General features: G+C 41.3%; 1 protein-coding gene across 7 annotated transcripts in view; it reads left to right on the plus strand.

The window, feature by feature from the left end:
* The window catches only part of tsnare1 (T-SNARE Domain Containing 1), a 1,025,035-nt gene that overhangs the window by 725,071 nt on the left and 274,296 nt on the right, over positions 1 to 25,668 (plus strand). The gene's annotated exons all lie outside the window — the stretch shown is intronic.

Here is a 25,668-nt window from a genome sequence, read left to right on the forward strand (position 1 = left end):
TATTACTGGAAAATAAGTGGAAGAATGGAATTGATGGGATTGTTCTGAGAGCAGGCATAAACTTGAAAGATAATATGAAAAATGATATGGGAAATGTTGAGTTGATGAACGTTATTGGACTACTTTTAAGCCTATTTTAGTAATCTAAGCTAGGAAAGACCATGGAATGTTTAACAGCTGAATGCCTACTCACGAATGTGAAGGATGCATTGGAGCGATTCTACTTCCATTACTGTTGTCCAGTCTAAGCATCTAATCATAGAGTACTATCTCTCAGAAACTGAAACAGACCCTTCAGCTCACCATGTCCACATCAACCTTCAAGTGCCTATCTGTAACGAATACAATTTACCATCTCCTACTCTGCCTTGATGATTCAAGTGTTTATACATTATAACTATTCACAATTTTTATGAGAGTACTTGCCTCCACCACCTATTCAGACAGTGTACTTCAACCATACTTTGGGTAGAAGTAGTCTTTGTTTAATACCCTCTTAACCTTTACTCCTCAACGTAAATATCTGGACTTGCACACCACTACTTTGGGGAAGAGTTTCTGACTATTATTCCTATCTATGCTTCTCATAATTTTGTTTATTGCCATTAAATCCTCACTGAGTCTCCTCTGCTCAAGGGAAAACAAACCCATTCATACAATATTTTACATTTAAGTATTCAGTACTGTATACTTCATATTCGTATATTACATCCTCATACTTCCATAGAGCATATTTTCTTTAAATATAAAACCATAATTTCTCTTATATCTATAACACCTCTATGAAATAAATTAAACTTATTGTATAATTGAACAGTCCTGGTAATACCAACAGGACAACAGATGTAAAAATATGAGAGCTCATCCTCCTTGAAAAATAATAAATAACGGCAGGATTCTGTTTCATATCCTGTTATCTTACAGTAACAGCACACTCAGGAGGTTTTGCATCTGATTTAATTGATATTCACAAAGAAAGTGAGAATATTCATTCCTTTTTCACATCAAATCACCATCATCAGTACCAAAATTAATTTAGATTCAGGGACTTGCAAAGATATAATTGGATGCTTTATAGTTTAAAATCTATTCAAACTTTCAGGTGCTATCACTATTTTTGTTTGAATTTCAAATATGTACTTAAAACCCATGTCAGTTCTGGATAATTAAACATTCGATGTTGCTTCAATGCAGTGGAATAGGAGGGAGCTATTGGACTATGCTGTTTGCTAGGCTGATAAACTTTGCCTTTAAAGAGTAAATTAGAGCATGCAGGAACATGCTGCCAAATGATGCTGAGGTAAAATATCAGTAATAATGCTGAAGAATGGTGGCATAGCGCACGGGAGAAAATCATGGGTGGTAGGGTTAGTGGTTAGCATAGCGCTATTACAGTGCCAGCAATCTGGGTTCAGTCCTACTATTGTATGTAAGGAGTTCTCTCTGTGACCGTGTGGGTTTCCTCCAGTTTCCCCCCACGTTCCAAAGAATGCTGGCCAGTAGGTTAAAATAATTAATCACATGAGAGTAATTGGTAGGTGTAGGCTTGTTGAGCCAGTATGGTCTATAAGTGTGCGGTATCTCTAAATTTTTTTTATTAAATCAGCTTCTCCTTTACAAGAGAACTGCTTGGATTAGAGAGCATGCACCAAGAGAAGAAGTTGGCCAAACTAGGTTTGTTTGCTCTGGAGGCAGAGAGGAGATCTGATAGAAGTTTATAACATTATGAGAGGCATAAATGGATTAGATAGCTGGTATTATTTACCCAGGATCAAAGTTTCCAGAAGGCATGCACTTAACATGAGAGGACAAAAGTTCAAATGAAAGGTGCGAGTAAGTGTTTTACATAGAGCGATGAATGACTGGAATACGTGGTCAGAGGCAGTGGTGCAGATAGATATCATCAAAGAATTTAAAACGCCCCTAATATGCAGAGATTGGGGAGGATGTGGAAAGTGCATAGGCAGGAGGCGTTTCATTAATTAGATGTCATTAACTTAATTCCTTCGCACGACATCGTGGGCCACGAGACCTGCTTCCGTGCTGTGTTCTATGTTCTATGCTTTTATTTCTTCTTCTGTTAAATCCAAAAACGCTACCACTGTCAATCAATCATTTGAATTCATAGATTCAGAGAGAAATATAAGCAACTTTGTTTGGAAAAGTTCTTCACTATTTGCCAAGCAGAACCTAGGTGAAATATAGTTTATATTTAACACCTTCAGGGTGTCTTAAGCACTTCCAGAGTTGCTATTGTAAGATAGGCAGCCAATTTGCACACAGCAAGGTTCCAGATGCAGCAATATAATAATCATTGGATAATCTGTTATATTTTACTCATTCTGGAGGTGTGGCTGTTGATGGCAAGCCTTACATTTATTCCAGTTATTATTTCATGTCAGGAAGGTAGTGTTGATAACAATGATCTATTTCAGACCGCATAGCAGTTAAACTCAGCCATTAATAAATTGTATTCTGATTCTTACACATTCATGCCTGGTTTATGCTTGAGCATATTCAATTGAGGTACACAAGATGTGAGTGTCACTAGAATAGGTGTATTTTTTACTCATTTTTATGTTTCAGAGGAAATTGCATTTAGCTTACTTCGAGATAATTTTTCATCTCTCGTTTGTTTTCTATCAACTGAGAAGCAGTTGTTCATGGAACCGATTAGGTACTAGAACACACTGCCAAAGGAGGTGGTGGAATAACATGCAATTATTATGTTTAAGACACATATAGGCAGGCACACAAATAGGTCAGCTAGAGAAGGAAATGTTCCTGATGTAGGCAAATGGGATTAGTGCAGGTCAGCCAAAAAGCTGGTATGGACGTGGTGGGCAAAGAGCCCATTTCAAGATTCAAAATTGTTCAATGTAATTTCCAGTAAACAAGTGTAAAGAGAATGAAATATGAGTAGTTGTTACTCTAGGTCCAATGCAGCACAAAAAAAACACAATATAAAAACACAACAGTAATAAAAAGCACAATAGATATAAATGTGTAAAATAGCTTATTTTCATAGATTGATTGCATGTTCATTAAAGGATGCTAGACACAACAGTGTCTATGCTGAAAATGTCTTGGGGTTGCCAGAATTATGGCCTGGATGCCCATTCCATCATATAAAAGAAACCTCTCTGTTTTCATGTCAATCAACATCAATCATTTGTATCAGGATTTCTCTATTAAAAAGTTAAACTCTTTACAAAAAAGCCCAAAAAGCTCTCAAATTTTAAACAAGCAAATTAAAAATATGAGGTGAAAAAATCAACAGCATATAATTAGACAGGTTGGACTAATAATTTCTCATCGACATGCCAATGAAATCAGAAATATCCTAGTGCTGTCTGTAAGACCATAAGATATATGGGCAGATTTAGGCTATTCAGCCCATTGAGTCTGCTACACCATTTCATTATGGCTGATCCAATTTTCCACTCAACCCTAATCTCCTGCCTTCTCCCTGTATCCCTTCAGGCCCTGACCAGGCAAGAATCTATCAACCTTTAAATACACATGCCTTAAATGTACATAAAAACTTGGCCTCCACAGCTGCCTGAGGCAAAGAATTCCACAGATTCACCACTCTGGCTAAAGAATTTCAACCTCACCTCTGTTCTGAAATGATGCCTCTCTATTCTGAGGCTGTGTCTTCTGGTCTTAGACTCTCCCACCATAGGAAATGTCCTCTCCACATCCACTCTATCAAGGCCTTTCACCATTTGATAGGTTTCAATCAGGTCATTCCTCATACATCTGAATTCTAGTGGATACAGGCCCAAAGCCATCAGACGCTCTTCATATAGGATACTTGGCAGTGTGGAGGAGCAGAGGGATCTGGGGGTACATGTCCACAGATCCCTGAAGGTTGCCTCACAGCTGGATAGGGTAGTTAAGAAAGCTTATGGGGTGTTAGCTTTCATAAGTCGAGGGATAGAGTTTAAGAGTCACGATGTAATGATGCAGCTCTATAAAACTCTGTTTAGGCCACACTTGGAGTACTGTGTCCATTTCTGGTCGCCTCACTATAGGAAGGATGTGGAAGCAATGGAAAGTGTACAGAGGAGATTTATCACGATGCTGCCTGGTTCAGAGAGTATGCATTATGATCAGATATTAAGGGAGCTAGGGCTTTACTCTTTGGAGAGAAGGAGGATGAGAGGAGACATGATAGAGGTGTACAAGATAACAGGAGGAATAGATAGAGTGGATAGCCAGCTCCTCTTCCCCAGGGCACCACTGCTCAATACAAGAGGACATGGCTTTAAGGTAAGGGGTGGGAAGTTCAATGGGGATATTGGAGGAAGGTTTTTTACTCAGAGAGTGGTTGGTGTGTGGAATGCACTGCCTGAGTCGGTGGTGGAGGCAGATACACTCGTGAAGTTTAAGAGACTACTAGACAGGTATATGGAGGAATTTAAGGTGCAGGGTTATATGGGAGGCAGGGTTTGAGGGTCGGCACAACATTGTGGGCCAAAGGGCCTGTACTGTGCTGTACTATTCTATGTTCTATATGTTCTATATGACAAGTCATTCAATCCTGGAATCATTTTTGTGAATCTCCCTTGAACCCTCTCCAGTTTCAGCACATCTTTTCTAAAATAAGGGGCCCAAAACTGCTCACAATACTCCAAGTGAGGCCTCACCAGTGCTTTATAAAGTCTCACCATTACATAATTGCTTTTACATTCTAGTCCTCTTGAAATGAATGATAACATCACATTTGCCTTCCTCACCGTAGACTCAACCTGCAAATCAGCCTTTAGGGAATCCTGCACAAGGACTCCCAAGTCCCTTTGCACATCAGTTTTTTGTACTTTCTCTTCATTTAGAAATGGACAACCCTTTCATTTCTTCTACCAAAGTGCATGACCATACACATTCCAACATTGTGTGCCATCTGCCATTTCTTTGCCCATTCTTCTAATCCGTCTGTCCCGCTGTAGCCTTCCTCAAAACTACCTGCCCCTCCACCATCTTCATATCGTCTGCAAACTTTGCAACAAAGCAATCAACTCCATCAGACAAATCATTGACAGATAACGTGTAAAGAATCAATCCAACACAGACCCCTGTGGAACACCACTAGTCACCAGCAGCCAACAATAAAAGGCTCCCTTTATTCCCACTCTTTGCCTCCTGCCAATCAGCCACTACTTTATCCATGCTAGAATCTTTCCTGCAATACCATGGGCTCATAGTTTGTTAAGCAGCCCCATGTGTGGCATCTTATCAAAGGCCTTCTGAAAGTCCAAGTACACAAGTTCAACCAATTCTCCTTTGTCTATCCTGTTTGTTATTTCTTCACAGAATTCCAGCAGATTTGTCAGGCAAGATTTTCCACTGAGGAAACCATGCTGACTACGGTCTATTTTATTATGTGCCTCCAAGTACCCTTAATAATCAACTCCCAATGTTTTCCCAACTGCTGAGGTCAGACCAACTGGTCTATAGTTTCCATTCATAAGCCTTTCTTTCTTTTTGAAGAGTGGAGTGATGTTTGCAATTTTCCAGTCTCCCAGAACCATTCCAGAATCTAGTGATTGTTGAAAGATCATTACTAAGTACTGTCAAAGTACTTTCAGGGTGGAGTTGATGGGCATGCGACACAATCTCTTTTACTTTTTTCCCTCATCATCACGCTGTTCTCTACCCCGCTCTGTACAAGTTAGAGCAGCTTAATAACATCTGATCATGTTTATTATGCTTGCCAGCAATGATTGATAATAGAATTAAAATGGCTTATCTAGTTTATGTTTCACCATGAATCTTATGCACATCATACACCATGTGTGTTTGTGTTACACATTCATGAGGATCTATCTGAGACTGCCCCTTTGCTTGTCGAGTGTCCTCCCAAACTTGACTGCAAATCAAAACGGGTGGTGACTTTCATGTGTATTGGGATTCATGTGGATTATGGTTGTGAATCTGAAAGCAATCCCTCTGTTTACACGTTAGAAACTTTTTAATACTTCAGTGTCTCTCTGTTCAATCGTTGTATTTAATCCCAGTTTTAAAAAGGAAGATTACAGAAATAGATTGAAGGTTAAGAGGCAGTTTATTCCATGCACTTTATATTAGGAAGTGTATGGGGTGTCGAGGATGGGCAGCACCTCTGGTGGGGGAACATGTCGTGTCCTTTTCAAGGTGGTTAGTCCACAGTTGGTCCCCATCTGGCACTCAGCTCTCACCTGTGGCTCCCCGTAGCTGTTTGTATGCGACAGCGGCCACACCCATCATAATGGTGTCAATGTCCTCATTGACATCGACGTTGGATGAACACACTTATTAGGAAGTGCCTTGACAGAGGAAACAAAGTAACAGATCCACTCGGGTTCACAGAGTGAGGTAGTTGGTAAAGAACCAGATGGAGAACAACATATATTAACTAATAACAACACTCAAAAGGAAATAGGATAAGAAGAGACATTCACACAAGAAGGACTGGTAGTAGTTTAATTGGACCACGCTTTCAAAGGGCCAATTCTGGCATTAAGGGATGAATGGATTCCCTGAACTCTCTTAGATTCTGTGACTGTATGGGCAACTGATCACAACTCAGTAAGTTAATGACAAAATGTCTTGGATTAGACAATAGACAATAGGTGCAGGAGTAGGCCATTCAGCCCTTTGAGCCAGCACTGCCATTCACTGTGATCATGGCTGATCATCCACTATCAGTATCCAGTTCCTGCCTTAGCCCCATAACCTTTGATTCCACTATCTTTAAGAGCTCTATCCATCTCTTTCTTGAAAGCATCCAGAGACTTGGCCTCCACACCCTTCTGGGGCACAGCATTCCATATATATCCACCACTCTCTGGGTGAAAAAGTTTTTCCTCAACTCCGTTCTAAATGGCCTACCCCTTATTCTTAAACTGTGGCCTCTGGTTCTGGACTCACCCATCAGCGGGAACATGCTTCCTGCCTCCAGCGTGTCCAATCCCTTAATAATCTTATAAATTTCAATCAGATCCCCTCTCAGCCTTCTAAATTCCAGAGTATACAAGCCCAGTCGCTCCAATCTTTCGACATATGACAGTCCCGTCATCCCGGGAATTAACTTTGTGAACCTACGCTGCACTCCCTCAATAGCAAGAATGTCCTTCCTCAAATTTGGAGACCAAGACTGCACACAGTACTCCAGGTGTGGTCTCACCAGGGCCCTGTACAGATGCAAAAGGACCTCTTTGCTCTTATACTCAATTCCCCTTTTTATGAAGGCCAGCATGCCATTAGCTTTCTTCACAGCCTGCTGTACTTGCATGCTTACTTTCAGTGACTGATGTACAAGAACACCTAGATCTCGTTGTACTTCCCCTTTTCCTAACTTGACTCCATTTAGATAATAATCTGCCTTCCTGTCCTTACCACCAAAGTGGATAACCTCACATTTATCCACATTAAACTGCACCTGCCATGCATCTGCCCACTCACCCAACCTGTCCAAGTCACCCTGCATTCTCATAGCATCCTCCTCACATTTCACACTGCCACCCAGCTTTGTGTCATCGGCAAATTTGCTAATGTTACTTTTAATTCTTTCATCTAAATCATTAATATATATTGTAAACAGCTGCGGTCCCAGCACTGAACCCTGAGGTACCCCACTGGTCACTGCCTGCCATTCCGAAAGGGACCCATTAATCGCTACTCTTTGTTTTCTGTCAGCCAGCCAATTTTCAATCCATGTCAGTACTCTGCCCCCAATACCATGTGCCCTAATTTTGCCCACTAATCTCCTATGTGGGACTTTATCAAAGGCTTTCTGAAAGTCCAGGTACACTACATCCACTGGCTCTCTCTTGTCCATTTTCATAGTTACATCCTCAAAAAATTCCAGAAGATTAGTCAAGCATGATTTCCCCTTCGTAAGTCCATGCTGACGGACCGATCCTGTTACTGCCATCCAGATGTGTCGTAATTTCATCTTTTATAATTGACTCCAGCATCTTTCCCACCACTGACGTCAGGCTAACCGGTCTATAATTCCCTGTTTTCTCTCTTCCTCCCTTCTTGAAGAGAGGGACAACATTAGCCACCCTCCAATACACAGGAACTGATCCTGAATCTATAGAACATTGGAAAATGATTACCAATGTGTCCACGATTTCTAAAGCCACCTCCTTAAGTACCCTGGGATGCAGACCATCAGGTCCTGGGGACTCATCAGCCTTCAGACCCAACAGTCTATCCAAAACCATTTCCTGCCTAATTTAAATTTCCTTCAGTTCATCCATTACCTTAGGTCCTTTGGCCACTATTATATCTGGGAGATTGTTTGTGTCTTCCCTAGTGAAGACAGATCCAAAGTACCTGTTCAACTCGTCCGCCATTTCTTTGTTCCCCATAATAAATTCACCTGCTTCTGTCTTCAAGGGCCCAATTTTGTTCAAACTATTTTTTTCCTTTTCACATACCTAAAGAAGCTTTTACTATCTTCCTTTATATTCTTGGCTAGTTTACCTTCGTACCTCATTTTTTCTCCGCGTATTGCCTTTTGGTTACCTTCTGTTGCTCTTTAAAAGTTTCCCAATCCTCGGGCTTCCCACTCGTCTTTGCTATGTTATACTTCTTCTCTTTTATTTTTATACTGTCCATTACTTCCCTTGTCAGCCACGGCCTCCCCTTAGTCCCCTTAGGATCTTTCTTCCTCTTTGGAATGAACTGATCCTGAACCTTCCGCATTATTCCCAGAAACACTTGCCATTGTTGTTCCACTGTCATCCCTGCTAGGGTATTGTTACATTGAACTTTGGCCAGCTCCTCCCTCATAGCACCATTGTTCCCTTTGTTCAGGCTGTAATACTGACACTTCCAAGTTTCCCTTCTCCCTCTCAAATTGTAGATTAAGACTTATCATATTATGGTCACTACCTCCTAATGGCTCCTTTACCTCGAGGACCCTGATCAAATCCGGTTCATTGCACAACACTAAATCTAGAATTGCGTTCTCTCTGGTAGGCTCCAGTACAAGCTATTCTAAGAATCCATCTCGGAGGGACTCCACAAACTCCCTTTCTTAGATGAGAAATGTATGTTTAGAGTTTTAAAAGGGCAGTAGTGGTAGTGCTGTGAACAAGGGCAAACAAGTTATTTTAGATCTCTCTCTTGTATCAGTACTTGCTCCCTTCCTCCTGAAATATTTTCTCTTCTGTTTTTTAAATTAACACACAATGAAAAACAGGAAGTGCTTGACGAACTCAGCAGGTCGGGCAGCTTTAATGGGCTGATTTGACCCAAGCAATTCGAGTGTCCAGGAAATGTGGTAATAAGCATACAAGCGCAACTAAGTAACTTAAGCCCAATTTGTTATAATAAAAGGGTTCACGATTCTTAGTCATCACTTGATTGTTACTGTTGTTGGCTGAACTCCGAATTCCGACTCACTCGTGAAACCACCCTTGGGTCTTAGGCACAAACATAGATCATTTGTTATCATGCCATTAACTCAGTCTGGTTTCTTTCATTCAAACAATACATGTGTTCATTGACACAGTGTTTAGCATACCCTAATAAATCAATTTGACACTTTAATTGTCACTCCTTATCCATCAGTCCATCAGCATTTTTGACTTAACCTTGCTTTAGTTACCGAAGAACATTTATATTACATATAAGGGATAAGCCCAAAAAGACGAAGAAGAAGCCATCAGCCAGCTTGACAGAAACCAAGAAAGAATCCATCAAACTAGCTCTCAAACTGACCAACAGCTATTTAGTCATGAACAGACATCCTCATGTTAGTAGTGACTGAGACTAAAAAAAATCCTTTAGACATTAGACATTAACAGACCTACGGTAGTTACTTTGTACAGATAATCTACATGCTGCAAGCTCGCAGAGAGTTGAATTGCCATTTTGAATCATTCAGACATCATTAAATGTTTACAAAATTTAATATATCACACCAGCATCTATGGAAGGAATTGAACAGTTGATGTTTTGGGACAGAGACCCTTCAACAGGAGTTGAAAGAAAAAGTGGCTGAAGCCAGAATAAAAGGGCGGGAGAAGGGAAGGGAGGGGGAGGAGCACAAGGGGCAAGTGAGTCCAGGTGGGAGGAGAAAGTTAGGTAGATGCAGGAAGGAAGTAGGAATGATGTAAGAAGCTGGGAAGTTATAGGTGGATGAGGCAAAGAGCTGAGAAGATGGAATCTGATAGGAGAGGACAGTAGATCATGGAATATAGAGTAAGAAGTGGGAAACCAAAGGGAGGGAGGTGTGGGTGATAGGCAGGTTCTGGAGATGGGCTGGGTAAATATAGGAGTAGTGGGGCGAACAGTATAAGGAAAACACAAGACGGAGGAAGTACAGAGGGGAGTGGTTACCGTAAGTTGGAGAAACCAATGTTGAAGATGTCAGGGAGGAGAATGAGGTGCTGTTCCTCAGATCTACTTCCAGCCTCAACTTGGAAATAAAGGAGGCTGTGGAAATACTTGGCAGTGTAAAAATCAGGAGTGCAATTAAAATGGTTTGTCATCAAAACATCCTGGCTGTTATAACAGATGGAGATGAAAGAAAAGAGGACATCTCAGATTCATATTTTGTTTTCCTTTTTCTCTCTAATCCCATTAACCTTTCCCTTCCCCTTTCCCCGCCTTCGTGACCTGCCGATCATTCACAACTCCTGTACTTTATTCCATGGTCCACTGTACTTTCCTAACAGATTCTATTATCTTCCACCCTTCACCTTTCAGCTTCTCACAGCATTCCCACTTCCTGCCCCCACCAACTATCTTCAATAGCTACTGGATACCTGGATTCAATAGCTACTGCCAATTTGTGCTCCTCCCCATCCCCTTCCATTTTGTTCTGTCTTCTGCCCTTTCCAGTTCTAATAAGACCATAAGCTCTAGGAGCAGATTCAGGCCATTTGGCCCATCGAGTCTGCTCCGCTGTGTCATCATGGCGGATCTATTTTCCTCTCAGCCCCAATTTCCTGCCTACCCCCCCCCCACCCCTGTCTCCCATTTTGCCCTGATCAATCAATAATCTATCAACCTCTGTCTTAAATATACATAAAGGTTTGGCCTCCACAGCAATGAATTCCACAGATTCACTAATGAAGTGTCTCGGCCTGAATTGTCAACTGTTCATTTCCCTCTATAGGTGCTGCCTAACCTTCTGAGTTCCTCCAGCATTTTGTGAGTATTGCTCTAGATTTCTAGCATCTGAATGCCTCCAGTTAAAACAGGATATAGCATTGGAAAAATACAGTCATTTGACTTTAATTTCACTCATGAGAACAAGCTGACAACTCACTTGTGAAATGGAAGAAGCTTACTGTGAGCTGTGCCTTATCCATTGTGAATAGTGATATGAAATGGGATTGTGCCCTAGGTTACAAATCCTCAATTAAGTTATATTAATTTTATAATAACTGATGTGCTTCCATCAAAGTTGCCAACAAATGGTCTTGTGATACCATTTGTATTACACTTTTTCTTGAGTATGAGAGTTAGAATGATAGTGGAGAATGGAAGTTGAATTTTAATACATAAGATCAATCAGGTGGAGATAAACATCAGCAATACATTCAGGTGACTACAGCCCATGCCCAATGTGTCCATCCTTCTTGGTAGCGCATAAACAAGATTACTTGATGGAATCACTTCCATTATTGGAGCACTTAAGTTTGCAACAAACCCAATACTCAACAGCGTAAGTTACGTGGAAATTGGAGAATCTCTTAGGATTTTCCCCAATATGCTCACAAATGAGTGAGTTTTAGATAATCGGCATGTTGGTCTATAGTCCTCAACTTATCCACTTCAGCAGAGGCTCAATCCCCACCACCACTTTCTAAGGTTACTCTGTTAAGCAAATATCAGGGGATCCTTTGCAGCACAGAAGTTTTTTTGAGAATGCTGGCACTTCAAAACACACCTCAGAATGTGTCATATCTTGGCATTCATCAGTGCATTAGTTTCCAGGGCACACTAATGGACAGATGTAAAAGAGTTGCCATATTTTTTTTTAGCTTTATAAGAAAGGAAAACTTAACAGAGAGAACAATTTCTCAAACAACATCTTTATATACAAACTCTTAATGACTATAATTTATGATGAACATATGCTTTCCCTGACTTTTGTCATTCCTTTCACGATTATGATCCATGTCTCTTCGTGATCTCTGCCTTATCAGTTGAAAAACTCTTAGTACTTAAACTTGAAATTTTGGAGCCTCTGGGGATCCTGTCAGAAACCACTTCACCTGGTCTTTGTTGATAATGAAAGAAGACATGGAAGAGTGGTCTCGCTTCAATGTCTCTTTTCACCATCATACATCTTCTGAGTCAGCAACATACAGTACTGTGCAAATGTCTTAAACTCCCTAGATTTTTTATATGGTTTACTTTTGACTTTCTCAGCCACTGCATCTCCGCAGAAGGTACACTGGTGATAAAGCTTTCTTTGTTCAATGTGCCCATCCTTCAATGCAACCAACTCAGAATCAAAGAAAGGAAAGATATTTCAGAACAGTTTACCTTGCACCACTCTACCAACAAACAACCCATTGCAACCTGTGAAGCACTGTTTGCATCATCAGATTGTACCTGGCTGGTTGTGCAGGCAGAGATTGAAGACTGGCATTTCAGTCTCTGGCAGTTGTAATAGGAACTATTATTCTTAAAACACATTATAGCTCTGTGTCATAACACAACTGCTACCTCCGCCTGCTTCCGTTTCACTGATTTACTGCCACATGTGAAAGGATATGATTCATGTCAGACGAGGAAGATTTACTATGAAATTAGTTAGATATCAAAATAAACAAAACCTGCAGTGTGGCTCCCTCCTTAGTGTTAGCACTCTGATGTGAAACGTTACTCTCTAAAGGAGGATGGAGATGAGTGATATGCATGATAAATATTTACCTTAAGACAGATGGCAGCCCCATCTTTTAAAGTAATTAATTGTTGACATAATCCCACATAATCCTGGTTACAGAACTCTGCTGTGCAGCCTTATGTTCAGCCAGTTTCACTCAGCTTCGTCTAGTTGCAGTAGCCATCATCTGTTTGATGATTCTTTGCAAATCATCTTCCTTTTTGTTAAGACTGCATCCAGATTTATTAGACTTTATCAAACACTCACTCATTTTTTTATCAAATTGTATGTAAATGTGATTAAATGAATCTGACCCAAAAGAACTCTCACATGAATTACTTTGAAATGGGTCGCTTACAAACTCCCGCCAATTGTCAAAAAGTAAGAGGCCAATTAATCTATTAACACTGGAGTTGTTTGAGGGAGCACTGCTGATCTGGGATCCTCTTCTTTTCTAAAATACTGCCCAGAGGTTTTAAAAACCTGTCTGAATTACTATGGTAGATATTATCTTTTGCTGCCCCAAATACTAGATAGCACACACAGCAATGTGGTCTTCACCAAGAGCTGTGCTGATATGCCTGCCAGGTTTTTGTGGTTAAGTCATGGTGTGGGGTTAAAATTTGCCGCTGCCTGGCTCAGGGGCCAGAGTCCTTTCAGCAGCATCATGCCTGTACTCCAAGCAGAATCAGTGATCCGTTCGTGTAAGGCACGTGTCTGCTGAATACTTTAAAGTAGAGATATGATAAAACTGACCTTCCAAGAAGAAGATTTTAAAAAAAGCCATTAGTCTCCCTTTAAGATGTAACTCAGATGAAACAGCGGGCAGATGAGGGAGATACAAGAGATGCAATCTCAGTGGCTCTCCACTCGGCCTGGAACCACCTGGACAGCAGCAGTTCCTACATCAGGCTACTGTTTTTTGATTACAGCTCAGCGTTCAACAACCTCCAAAATGTAGACCTCTGTCCCTCCCTCTGCACCTGGATCCTTGACTTCCTCATTGGGAAATCACAGTCAGTGTAGATCAGAAATAATCTCCTCCTCCCTCAAGAATGTGTGCTTAGCCCACTGCTCTACTCTCTCTACACCCATATCTGTGTTGCTAGGCACAGCTCAAACATGGTCTATAAACTTGGCGATGACACAACTGTTGTTGGCAGAGCTCAGATGGATAAAAAGAGGCATACATGAATGAGATAGTTGTTATAGAGTGTCACCACAACCTTGCACTCAACATCAGTAAGACCAAGGAACTGACTATGAACATCAGAAAGGAGAAATCAAGGGAACGCACACAAGTTTTCATTGAGGGACTGATGTATTGAATCCAGATGAAGGATCTTGATCCACATTGCCAACTGTCCATTTCCCCCCACATATTCTGCCAGACAGAGAAGAGATAACCTTTCTTTAATGAAGACTATTAGCATTGATCACGGATTTTATTTCTGTATGATATTATCTTCCTTTAATTTTTTGTTCACAATTGAAATTGCAGTTGTTATCAAAAACTTTAACTGGAACAGATTGAGTGAATCAAGCTGATTAAGGCAGTCTTGAGGAGGACTTCATTGATTGCATCTGTAATAGCTCTCTTCAACAGCATGTATTGAACCTACAAGGGAACGTGCTACCTTAGATCTGGTCCTGTAATGAGGCAGATAAAATAAAGGAACTTACAGTTAGGGATCGGCTTAGAAAAAGTTATCACAGTATGATTAAATATTTCATAGAAATAGAAGGTGCAATAATCGATCTAAAGCCTGTGCTTTATGCTTAAACAAGGGAGACTACAACAGGTTGTGGGACGAGTCAGGTGGTATAGACTTGGGACCACATGCCATATGGTGGGACATTTAAGGAATAGTGAAAGATTTTTCAAAGAGATTTTTCACAGTGCTCATCAAAAGCATATTCCACTTAAAAGTTAGGACAGAAATTGTGTAGAGAGCCAGCCTTGAATAACTAAGGAAATACATGAAGACATCAAGCTAAAGCTCGTCCATACGAAGACAATGAGAAACTGGAAGATAAGGAAAACTTTAAAAAGCAACATTGACCCACTGAGCAAGCAACAAAGGAAGGGACAACAGATTATTAACTAGCATAAAAAAACATAAAAGCTTCTGTAATTAACAGAAAAGGGTGTCTAAAGTGAAATTAGGTCCCTTGGAAGATAAGAAAGTAGAATTAATATTGGGTAAGGCAGAAGTGGCCAAGGCTCTGAATGAATGAATGACAGTCTTCACCGTGGAGAACATGTCTAACATCCAAAGAAAAATGTTACAAATGCAATGGGAGCTAAGGACCTCAATGCAATCACTATCAAGAAAGAGGTAATTCTCAGTGAATTAGTGGTTCTAAAGGTGAATATATTCTCTGGTCCTTATGGACTGCACCCCAGGTATTGAAAGAAATTATAGTAGAGGCATCTGTGATAATTTATGAAAATTCTGCAGATTCTGGGCAGGTTGGTGGATTGGAAGACAGTGAATATCATGGTACTACTTTAAAAAGGATTAGGCAAAATGCAAAATACCAGTTAGTTTAATGTCTGTAGTCAGGAAAAATGCTACATTATGAAAGAGGTAGCTAGATATCTGGATGAAAAGGGTTCCTTGAGGGAGATGCAGCATGGATTTTGGAAGGGCAGGTCTTGTTTGACAAATTTACTGGAGCTCTTTGAGGGTATAATGAGCGCAGTGGACAGAGGCAAACAGGGGGGATAATGAATATCCAGATTTCCAGAAAGTGTTCATTAAGGTGCTGCACAGAAGACTTACCCATCAGATAAGGATGCATGGGGTTGGGGATAATGTATTAGCATGGATAGTGGATTGAGTAACCAATAGAAGGCCAGAGAGCTGGAATAAAAGGGTGTTTCTCTGGTTAGTAGTCAGTGCTGACGGGGGTGCTGCAGCAATCGGTTCTGGGCCAGCAACCTTTCACAACATACAGGAGAGGACTGAGTGTGGCATATCTAAGTTTGCTAGTGACTCTGAATTGAGTTTCAAATAAATAGTGTAGTGGATGCAGAGAGATATACAGTTGATGTCAGAAGTTTACATACACCTTAGCCAAATACATTTAAACTCAGTTTTTCACAATTCCTGACATTTAATCCGAGAAAACATTCCCTGTCTTAGGTCAGTTAGGATCACTACTTTATTTTCAGAATGTGAAATGTCAGAATAATAGTAGAGAGAATGATTTATTTCAGCTTTTATTTCTTTCATCACTTTCCCAGTGGGTCAGAAGTTTACATACACTTTGTTAGTATTTGGTAGCATTGCCTTTAAATTGTTTAACTTGGGTCAAATGTTATGGGTAGCCTTCCACAAGTTTCTCACAGTAAATTGCTGGAATTTTGTTCCATTCCTCCAGACAGAATTGGTGTAACTGAGTCAGGTTTGTAGGCCTCCTTGCTCGCACACGCTTTTTCAGTTCTTCCCACAAATTTTCTATCGGATTGAGGTTAGAAAATGATGTCAAGTCTGGTTCATCCTTGGGAGCAATTTCCAAACGTCTGAAGGTACCACGTTCATCTGTACAAACAATAGTACATAAGTATAAACACCATGGGACCACACAGCTGTCATACCGCTCAGAAAGGAGATGCATTCTGTCTCCTAGAGATGAATATACTTCGACGCAAAAAGTGCAAATCAATCCCAGAACAACAGCAAAGGACCTTGTGAAGATGCTGGAGGAAACAGGTAGACAAGTATCTATATCGACAGTAAAACGAGTCTTATATCGACATAACCTGAAAGGCTGCTCAGCAAGGAAGAAGCCACTGCTCCAAAACCGCCATAAGAAAGCCACACTACAGTTTGCAAGTGCACATGGGGACAAAGATCTTACTTTTCGGAGAAATGTCTTCTGGTCTGATGAAACAAAAATTGAACTGTTTGGCCATAATGACCATTGTTATGCTTGGAGGAAAAAGGGTGAGGCTTGCAAACCGAAGAATACCATTCCAGCCGTGGCAGCATCAGGTTGTGGGGGTGCTTTGCTGCAGAGGGATGGGTGCACTTCACAAAATAGATGGCGTCATGAGGAAGGAAAATCATGTGGATATATTAAAGCAACATCTCAAGACATCAGCCAGGAAGTTAAAGCTCAGTCGCAAAAGGGTCTTCCAAATGGTCAATGACCCCAAGCATACTTCCAAAGTTGTGGCAAAATTGCTTAAGGACAACAAAGTCAAGGTATTAGAGTGGCCATCACAAAGCCCTGACCACAACCTGATAGAAAATTCGTGGGAAGAACTGAAAAAGCGTGTGCGAGCAAGGAGGCCTACAAACCTGACTCAGTTACGCCAGTTCTGTCTGGAGGAATGGAACAAAATTCCAGCAACTTACTGTGAGAAGCTTGTGGAAGGCTACCCATAACATTTGACCCAAGTTAAACAATTTAAAAGCAATGCTACCAAATACTAACAAAGTGTATATAAACCTCTGACCCACTGGGAAAGTGATGAATGAAATAAAAGCTGAAATAAATTATTCTCTCTACTATTATTCTGACATTTCACATTCTTAAAATAAAGTAGTGATCCTAAGTGACCTAAGACAGGGAATGTTTTCTCGGATTAAATGTCAGGAATTGTGAAAAACTGAGTTTAAATGTATTTGGCTAAGGTGTATGTAAACTTCTGTCTTCAACTGTAGATAGATTAAGTGAGTCGGTAAGGGCCAGACAGATGAGTATAATATTCTAAATGCAAAGTCATCAACTTTGGAAGGACAAAGAGAAGATCTTATTATTTAAATTGTGAGAGGTTCAGCATGTTGTTGTGCAGAGGGACTTGGAAGTACTGGTTCATGAATCATTAAAAGTTGACACAAGAGATCTGAAGATGCTGGAAATTCTGAGCAACACACAAAAAATGCTGGAGGAATTCTGCAGGTCACTCTTCATCTATGGGGGAAAATGAATAGTCAATGTGACAGGCCAAGATCAAGCAGATAACCTTCATCTCTTTTGTCGCGATGAGGCCACACTCAGGTTGGAGGAACAACATCCTATATTCCATCTGAGTAACCTCTAACCTGATCACATGAACTTCGATTACTTGAACTTGCAGTAATGCCCCCACCACCTTCACCATTCCCCATTCCCATTTCCCTCTCTCACCTTATCTCCTTACCTGTCCATCACCTCCCTCCTGTGCTCTTCCACACTTTTCTTTCTTCCAAGGCCTTCTGTCCTCTCCTTTTAGATTCCCCCCTTCTCCAGCCCTGTATCTCTTTCACCAATCAACTTGCCAGCTCTTTACTTCATCCTTCCCCCTCCTGGCTTCACTTATCACCTTATGTTTCCCCCTCCCTTCCCCCCAGCTTTTAAATCTACTCCTCATCTTTTTTTTTCTCCAGTCCTGCTGAAGGGTCTCGGATTGAAGCATCGACTGTTTACTCTTTTCCATAGATGCTGCCTGGCCTGCTGAGTTCCTCCAGCATTTTGTGTGTGTTGCTTTCTCATTAACCATTTTAAAAGTTCCTTCAAACTGGTCTAGTCTTTCTCACTCTGTAATCTGATCTGTCACCTAAACTTGGCAGCTTCAAATCTCGAGAGTAAGACATTAGCCCACAGCAATTGGCAGTAGAGAATAATGTTGTGTGGTTTGCTGCAGTCATTTTTGAAGTATATTTTATTTGTTCTGAAGTGCTTTAGCAGATACAATAGTCTGGTTATGTAATTGGAGAGGGTATTGAGGGCACCAGGTGAATCAAATTCAACAGTTTACAGTGATGGAGAAGTAAGTGAACAAATTTGAAGAGCTGTTTTATCTCCAACACCACCGACACAATCATTCCCTGAAGTGATTTGATAGTGGACAGAATAGATTCTAATAGTGCTGTATAATATCTTATACACTGGATTTGACTTTCCCTGTTAGAAAACAATTTTTTTGTTGTTTTTTTAAATTCCTATATTCTTTGAGTCATAAAGAGTACAACATGGGAACAGGCTCTTTGGCTCAACATGCCCATACCAATTCAGAGTGCCCACCCAGTTTGTTCCAATTTCCTGCATTTCGACAATATCACTTGAAGCCTCTACCCTCCACGGACCTATCCAACTGCTTCATAAATGATATTATTTTATCTGCCTTAACCACTTCCTCTAGGAGCTCGTTTCATATACTTACCAACCTCTGCATGAAAAAGTTACCTTTCAGGACCCTTTTAAATCTTCCCCTTCTCATCGTAAATCTAATCCTCGTACAACCTCGCCATCCTTCCTCTAATGGGACGAATTCCATTACAAAAATTGGTGGAATAACTGCATGCTTAGCATGATGGATAGGGTGCCAGTTAAATGGGCTGCTTTCCCCTTGGTGCTTGGACAGTAATGAGTTTCTTGACTATTAGAATAGCATTCATCCAGACAGCTGGATCGTAATCCTTCACACTTCTGATGTGTGCCTTCCAGCTGGTGGAAGAGAGTCAGGAGATAACCAAGTTGCCACTTGATATGTATGCAGGTGAGTAAGATCTCACCTGCATACACATCAAGTGGGATGTAATTTGGCTCTTCACATATGCTCCCTGCTTTTTCTTTTACCCTCCATCTAAAGAAAAGGCGATGTTCACCTTTTAGTTGGAATACAGGAAACAGTGGAACTCTCTCACAAGGCAAATCCGCATTTTCAAGATTTTGAAGGGAATAAAAGAACTCCACAAGTCAGGCAACATCTAAGGAGGATGTACTGTGAAGTTTTTTGGGCCGAGGTGTCCCTTCTTTTTCTTCCATGGTCCATTGTCCCCTCCTATTAGATTCCTTCTTCTTCAGCCTTTACCCCTTCCACCTGCCAGCTTGCACTCCACCTCCTACACCTAGCTCATATTCTGGCTTTTGCACCCTTCATTTCCAATCCCATTAAAAGGTCTCAGGCTGAAATGTCAACAGTTTATTCCCCTCCATAGATGCTGCCCAATCTACTGAGTTCCTCTAGCATTTTGTGTGTGTTGTGTAAATTTTCCAGCACATGCAAAATCACTTTTGTTTATAGTCTATGAATGATATTTTTGGATGTAATTCTCCTATTGTGTTATATTTGCGGGAAAGCATATTCTAAATTTTTCAGGTCAATTTTTGGGAAGATAAAATATCCTCATCAAATGCTCAAGTTCCATGCAGTAGGGTTAACTTCATTTCATTTTTGGAGAGAGAGGCAGAACACTGTGGCATTGATTTATCTGCGACGACATAATGTGCAATATGTCTGTGACATTGCACTTAATTTAAGCATTTAAAACACATGATTTTTTTTTTGCTTTAGTTCCTTTTACAATTGTTGGGAATCCATAATTGTTTGCAGACAGTGAAATGGTTTGGAAAATAAGCACTGTTGTACTTCAGCTTGTAGAGCAGCCAAGATGTGCACAGCAGGATTCCAGAAATTAAAATATGGTAACACCCAGGGAATCAGTTCCTTTTAATAACATGGATGAGGAATAAACATTGTTCTGGAAACTAGTGATAGGATGTGACCTAGAAACATAGAAAACCTACAGCACAATACAGGCCCTTCGGCCCACAATCCTATGCCAAACATGTACTTACTTTAGAAATTATCTTGGGTTACCCATAGCCCTCTATTTTTCGAAGCTCCATGCACCTATCCAGGAGTCTCTTGAAAGACCCTATTGTATCCGCCTCCACCACTGTCACCGGCAGCCCATTCCACACACTCACCACTCTCTGCGTAAAAAACTTACCCCTGACATCTCCTCTGTACCTACTTCGAAGCACCTTAAAACTGTGCCCTCTCATGTTAGCCACTTCAACCCTGGGAAAAAGCCTCTGGCTATCCACACGATCAATTCCTCTCATCATCTTATACACCTCTATGAGGTCATCTCTCATCCTGTGCCGCTCCAAGGAGAAAAGGCCAAGTTCACTCAACCTATTGTAATAAGGCAGGCAACATCTTTGTAAATCTCCTCTACACACTTTCTATAGTTTTCACATCCTTCCTGTAGTGAGGTGATCAGAACTGAGCACATTACTGCAAGGGGTCTGACCAGGGTGCTATATAGCCGTTACATTACCTCTCAGCTGTTAAACTCAATCCCACAGTTGATGAAGGCCAGTGCACCAAATGCCTTTTTAACCACAGAGTCAATGTGCGCAGCAACTTTGAGTTTCCTATGGACTCGGACCCCAAGATCCCTCTGATCCTCCACACTGCCAAGAGTCTTACCATTAATACTATATTCTGCCATCATATTTGACCTACCAAAATGAACCACTTCACACTTATCTGGGTTGAACTCCATCTGCCACTTCTTTGCCCAGTTTTGCATCCTAACAATGTCCCACTGTAACCTCTGACAGCCCTCCATACTATCCACAACATCCCCAACCTTTGTGTCATCAGCAAATTTACTAACCCATCCCTCCACTTCCTCATCCAAGTCATTTATAAAAATCACAAAGAGAAGGGGTCCCAGAATAGATCCCTGAGGCACACCACTGGTCACTGACCTCCATGCAGAATATGATTCATCTACAACCACCCTTTGCCTTCTATGAGCAAGCAATTCTGGATCCATAAAGCAAGGTCCCTTTGGATCCTATGCCTCCTTACTTTCTCAATAAGCCTTGCATGGATACCTTATGCACTGGGGCTCCACAGGGGACTGTCTTGTCTCCCTTTCTCTTCACCATTTACACCTCGGACTTCAACTACTGCACAGAGTCTTGTCATCTTCAGAGGTTTTCAGATGACTCTGCCATAGTTGGATGCATCAGCACGGGAGATGAGGCTGAGTACAGGGCTACGGTAGGAAACTTTGTCACATGGTCTGAGCAGAATTATTTGCAGCTTAATGTGAAAAAGACTAAGGAGCTGGTGGTAGACCTGAGGAGAGCTAAGGTACCAGTGACCCTTGTTTCCATCCAGGGGGTCAGTGTGGACATAGTGGAGGATTACAAATACCTGGGGATACGAATTGACAATAAACTGGACTGGTCAAAGAACACTGAGGCTGTCTACAAGAAGGGCCAGAGCCGTCTCTATTTCCTGAGGAGACTGAGGTCCATTAACATCTGCCGGACGATGCTGAAGATGTTCTACGAGTCTGTGGTGGCCAGTGCTATCATATTTGTTGTTGTGTGCTGGGGCAGCAGGCTGAGGGTGGCAGACACCAAACAGAATCAACAAACTCATTTGTAAGGCCAGTGATGTTGTGGGGATGGAACTGGACTCTCTCACGATGGTGTCTGAAAAGAAGATGCTGTCTAAGTTGCGTGCCATCTTGGACAATGTTTCTCATCCACTACATAATGTACTGGGTGGGCACAGGAGTACATTCAGCCAGAGACTCATTCCACCGAGATGCAGCACAGAGCGTCATAGGAAGTCATTCCTGCCTGTGGCCATCAAACTTTACAACTCCTCCCTTGGAGGGTCAGACACCCTGAGCCGATAGACTGGTCCTGGACTTATTTCATAATTTACTGGCATAATTTACATATTACTATTTAACTATTTATGGTTCTATTACTATTTATTATTTATGGAGCAACTGTAACGAAAACCAATTTCCCCCAGGATTAATGAAGTGTGATTATGACTATGACTATTTTCAAATGCCTTGCTGAAATCCATAGACACTACATCTACTGCTCTACCTTTTGAAACTTTCATAAGCTTTTCTTTTCTTCTTGACTAGATTTACAACAGCCTTTGTACACCACGGTTCCTGTAACCTACCATCCTTTCTCTGTCTCATTGGAATGTACCTATGCAGAATGCCATGCAGATATTCCCTGAAAATTTACCACATTTCTGCCGTACATCTCCCTGAGAACGTCTGCTTCCAATTTATGCTTCCAAGTTCCTGCTTGATGGCTTCATATTTCACCTTACTCCAATTAAACACTTTCCTAACTTGTCTGTCCCTATCCCTCTCCAATGCTATTGTAAAGGAGACAGAATTGTGATCACTATCTCCAAAATGCTTTCCCACTGACAGGCCTGACACCTGACCAGGTTCATTTCCCAATACCAGATTGAGTACAGCCTCTTCTCTTGTAGGCTTATCTACATATTGTGTCAGGAAACCTTCCTGAACACATCTAATAAACTCCACCCCATCTAAACCCCTTGCTCTAGGGAGATGCCAATCAATATTTGGGTAATTAAAATCTCCCACCACTACAACCCAGTTAATATTACACCTTTCTAGAATCTGTCTCCCTGTCTGCTCCTTGATGTCCCTGTTATTATTGGGTGGTCTATAAAAAACACCCAGTAGAGTTATTAATCCCCTTCCTGTTTCTAACTTACACCCACAGAGACTCAGTTGACAATCCCTCCATGTCTTCCTCCTTTTCTGCAGCCGTGACACTATCTCTCATCAACAGTGCTACGCCCCCACTTCTTTTGCCTCCCTCTCTGTCCTTTCTGAAACATCTAAAGTCTGGCACTTCTAAGTAACCATACCCGTCCCCAAGCCATCCAAGTCTCTGTAATGGCTCAACATCATAGCTCCAAGTACTGATCCACGTTCTAAGCTCATCCACTTTGTTCATAATACTCCTTGCATGAAAATAAACACACCTGAAATCATCGGTCTGAGTACATCCATTCTCTATCACCTACCTATCCTCCTACTCACACCGTCTCCAAGCTTTCTCTATTTGTGAGCCAACTGCCCCTTCCTCTATCTCTTCAGTTAGGTTCCTTCCCCCCAGCAATTCTAGTTTAAACTCTCCCCAATAGCCTTAGCAAACCTCCCTGCCAGAATATTGGTCCCACTTGGATTCAAGTGCAACCTGTCCTTTTTGTACAGGTCACGCCTGTCCCAAAAGAGGTCCCAGTGATCCGGAAATCTGAATCCCTGCCCCCGTGCTCCAATTCCTCAGCCACAAAGTTATCCTCCACTTCACTGTATTCCCATACTCACTGTCACGTGGCACAGGCAGTAATCTTGAGATTACTACCTTTGAGGTCCTGCTTTTCAACTTCCTTCCTAACTCCCTGTAGTCTGTTTTCAGGACCTCCTCCCTTTTCCTAGCTATGTCGTTGGTACCAATATGTATCACGACCTCTGGCTGTTCACCTTCCCACTTCAAGATATCGTGAACACGATCAGAAACATCCCGGACCCTGGCACCTGGAAGGCAAACTACCATCCGTGTTTCTTTCCTGCGTCCACAGAATCACCTGTCTGACCCCTTAACTATAGAGTCCCCTACTACTGCTGCCTTCTTCCTTTCTTTACCCTTCTGAGCCACAGGGCCAGACTCTGTGCTAGAACCATGGCCACTGTTGCTTCCTCAAGGGAGGCCGTCTCCCCCAGTAGTACTCAAACAGGAGTACTTATTGTTAAGGGGGACAGCCACAGGGGATACTCTCTGGTATCTGACTCTTGCCTTTCCCTGTTCTGACTGTACCCACTTATCTGTCTCCCGAGGCCCCGGTGTGACGACTTGCCTATAGCTCCTCTCTGTCACCTCCTCACTTTCCCTGACCAGACAAAAGTCATGGAGCTGCATCTCCAGTTCCCTAACCCGGTCCCTAAGGAGCTGCAGCTCGATCTCTTACCTCTCAACCTGAGAGAGCACAGGGCTGCAGTTTTCTTCACAGCAAATGACAACATCCCTGAGAATTTCGTACCTCACTACTAAACTGGGGTGTTAGTTGAATTCTTTGTCCTTATATCTCTTGTATGTGAATGCAGTCAACAATTGTTTGACTCATATAGTCTTCCATGCATTTTACAAGAAACATAGACAGATGTATTCAGGTACTTAAGTTTTTACTGCAAGATAATTAATCTTTTTAAGGATCAAACAGAAACTATAGTGAATTACTGATAGGCTCGCTAACAGATTTGCTTCCCGGACAAGCAGCTTTTGACATTTTTTATCATGTTGAAAATAATTCACTCTTTTGGGTTCCTAGTACCGAGAAGAAACAAACAGACTTTATCAAGACATTATTTTGCTTTCCCCAAAGTCTGTTCTTTGCCCTAATATATAATTACTGAACTAAAAATCCATTTTTGGTTTTCTTTTGCCCAAGACCAACCAATATGACCCCACTATTCGAAATGATATTGCCCACTACTGGTCTTAAAGTTTCAGTCATGGAGGCAGATTGCCCATTAAAGTTCAAGCTTCCTGCTAGTAGCACTTGTAATTCTAAATGCAATGGTGCAGGGCCCTGATTAACGTGCCATTTCACACATGGAAGAATTCCTTTGCTTGTATCCTTAATAGCTTCACATCCAGTGAATTACTTTTCAGATGTAATTACCATTGTTCTGGAGGCAAGTCAAGCAACTACTTGCACACATCAAATGTCAATAAAAGGGGGAAAAGACATAATGATGTTAAAAATCAGAAATAAAAGCAGTAATGGGTGGAAGTATCCAGTTACATTTCAGTTTTAATGGTTTAGCTTATAAAAACAAGCACAGTTTGCTCTTGATTTACTATGTTCAGTACTTACAGGGTGGCGATTGACCAGTTTCTGACTTTTCCAACCATTCGCAGCAACTCGTAACCCCATTGAAAGCTATACTAACCATTGTCTGACTTTTTTGTATAACAAAGGGTTTATCAGGAGCTTAATCCCTTTGTTATCCAAAAGCCACCGAAATTCTGTTATGGGAGGGAATGCAGTGCTATTATCATATTTGCATCCATTTGAACCAGCAGACAGAAATCAGTTTAATATGGCCCAAAAAATGATAAATATGACAACAGCACATACTCAACACTGCATTTAAGTGTCATTATAGATCATTTAATGAAATTGACTTTGCTATCAAATTAGATAATGACAGCACCAATTGTCACAT

Source organism: Mobula hypostoma, chromosome 1 (genome assembly GCF_963921235.1).
Source record: "Mobula hypostoma chromosome 1, sMobHyp1.1, whole genome shotgun sequence".
Lineage (NCBI taxonomy): Eukaryota > Metazoa > Chordata > Chondrichthyes > Myliobatiformes > Myliobatidae > Mobula > Mobula hypostoma.